Consider the following 2,699-nt stretch of genomic DNA (forward strand, 5'->3'; position numbering starts at 1 on the left):
GCGGGTGGCGGCGGCTCTGGGTCGCGTCCAGCCCGGCCTTCGGGGTGGGGGAGGGGGTGGAGGGGGGAGGTCCTGGGAGGGGTGGGGAGGAGCGGAGGGAAGCGGAGGCTCCCGAGACTGGCTGGGAGCGGACGTGAGAGACTAGTCCTGGGCAGAGGGCGCGGGCAGGGTCGCGGGAGGCCGAGAAGAGGCGGCGGGACGAGAACCCGGAGAGGGTCCCAGAGCCGGCGTCTCTTGGGCTCGCCCCGGGACGAAAGTGCCCTGCCCTGCCTCACCTCCCGGATTGCGCCCGTGTCAGCGCCGCCCTCTGGGCGCCACAAGCAGAGAGCGCCTGCCGGTTCCGTGGGTCACAGACGCGCTCGCGGAGGGGTCCGGGTCCAGGCTGAGGCCAGCGGCGCGTAGCGCTCGGGACTCCCCCAGGCCATTAACGGGCAGCGCCCGCGAGTGTGGCAGCAGCAGCTGGGGCGGGTCTCGCGGCGGCGCCGCGGATGCTCCTCTGTTTCCAAGGCGACGCACGGCACGTAAATGACGTGTGTCTCCATGGTAACCAGGAAGTGGAGAAGAAAAAGGGAGGATGGCTGGAAGCTGCAGTGGGGCTGTGGAGTCTGGACTAGCGAGGTTGGGGGAGGAGAGGGGACGCTGCAGTGGCTTCGGCCGAGGCTGGAAAGAGTGTGTGGTTGCAATGTTTAATAGGGAAGCATGAGAGAGCCGTTTGCTGCATAAACCTCCAAGTCCGGGAGAGATCGTCCCTCCGCTAGCCGGGGTATGAGACCCAGCGCGACTGCCCTGGAAGGATTTTTCCAGCCCGCATTCCTTTCTCAGAGGATGGCGCTAAAGTCGAGACCTGCCTCCCTGTCCTCCAGCGGTGCGCAGGAAAGTGGAGAGGGTAGAGAGGCTGATGCTAATCATCCCAGAGTTGAGCTGGGGCACGGTGGCGCTCTGGAGCCGGCCCCACCGGGCCTGGCGGTGCAGAGGCAGGAGGAGGAGGGCACTACGGAGGTTTCTGCAGTAAATCAGCCCTCTCGCCATAGAAATCACCGGAGCTGGGAAAGGATGGGACTCCCTCCTTTATGAGACCCTACCGCTCCTACCCAGGTCCCTGGGAGTTTGTCCTTGATGGGCAGGCCAAGTACTTAAGTTTTGACAATGAAAGCTCCATAAGGGCAGAGATTTTTGTCTCCCCTGCATCCTCCATCACGGAATCCCCAGCTCCTAAAATAGCGCCTGGCACCTAGTATGTAGACGCTTAATATAGTTATTGAATGAATAACAAAAACCACCAAGTCCCATGCTCTCACCCGGAACTCTCCAAGCCAAACGTAGTGGGTTTTAGGAGACCCGAATTCAGTTTCGTTTCTGCCTCTTATTCGTTCAGAGACCTTGGCCACATCATTTTCCTCATCTGTTAGGGAATTGAACTGGATAGTCTATAATATTATTTCTAATTCCGAATAACACTCTGCATCATCTCACAGGTGAAAAGGTAAACTGTTGACGGTTGCATGGAGGGGATGGATGGGATGGCTGTGTGTTAAAGTAATTCCCGCTCTCTCTTTCAGTGCCCAAGTTCAGACATACACTGAGTATCCACAACCTTTCTGACAACCCCTTTCCCTATTTAAGGTGTGGAGAAGGAAGGGCGGAGGAAGAAAAACATTGTCTTTAATATATGTAGATGATTCCAGATTGAGAAGGAATCAGCACCTGGGCAGAGCACATTAATAATGACCCTAGGAAATTAGGGAAGCCAAGTGATCAGAAACCAAAAATGAAGTTCACAAGAATAAATCTGGGGAAGAGAAACAAACCATGTCACTTCAAGATAGAGAAGAACTAGGGAAAGGTGTTTGTAGACTGGCGGTTCAGTTACAGCAAATGTGTTACCTTTGGGTTTCCCTGATTATGTGGTTGGTGATGAAGAGTGAGACTGGCCCAGAGAAACTTTTGTGACACTAGAGGACTGTTTGGCCTATACCAATCTTACTGCTATTAAAATAGAAACAAGTGGGGACTATCCTAAATGACCAGGAGCAGAATGTTTAAATAAACTAAGGCAAAATTGCTCATATATAAAGTATTATGCAGCCATTAGAAATTTGATTTCCCAAAACAAATACATGAACAAATTTTAAAAACACGGTGTTGTATTTTCTGAAACTAATGATTCAATCCTATTTGCTTGCTCATTTCTTCCTTCATTCTACAGATTTCTAGCACTCTCATCTTGGTTAGGACTCCTACCTCTGCTATATACCCAATAAGTGGTAATGACACCTTAGTTACTCCTGAAACTCTGGCTCAGGAGAGGACAGAAATGTTTTTCCTTGGTTTCCATAGGCACAGCTGAAGTGGGCTGGTATTTACAAAGAGACTTTATTAACAACTATAGGAAAGCTAGAAATAGAGACAGGACACATGAAAACAACTGAGCTTACACAGCATTAGTTTCTGATTATACTACAGCAAGCATGTTCTCAGGGCTTATGAGTTCAACCCTGCTTTCATCCTTCCTAGGAGAGCTCTGCTATAGCCAGAAAAGACTGTCATGGCTTTCAGGCTTTCTGTCTTGGTCTGTTACTTTACATCTCTTGACAAGCACTTCACATGGAAGATTTCATCTTGCCAGTTCAGGTATATCCCTGCCTTCTACCTACAAAGAGTGACTCTGTCCCAGTGGGGGACCTCTCATCTTTGAAATC

The sequence above is a fragment of the Rhinopithecus bieti genome, unplaced genomic scaffold (genome assembly GCF_001698545.2).
Source record: "Rhinopithecus bieti isolate Rb0 unplaced genomic scaffold, ASM169854v2 scaffold_36869, whole genome shotgun sequence".
Taxonomy (NCBI): domain Eukaryota; kingdom Metazoa; phylum Chordata; class Mammalia; order Primates; family Cercopithecidae; genus Rhinopithecus; species Rhinopithecus bieti.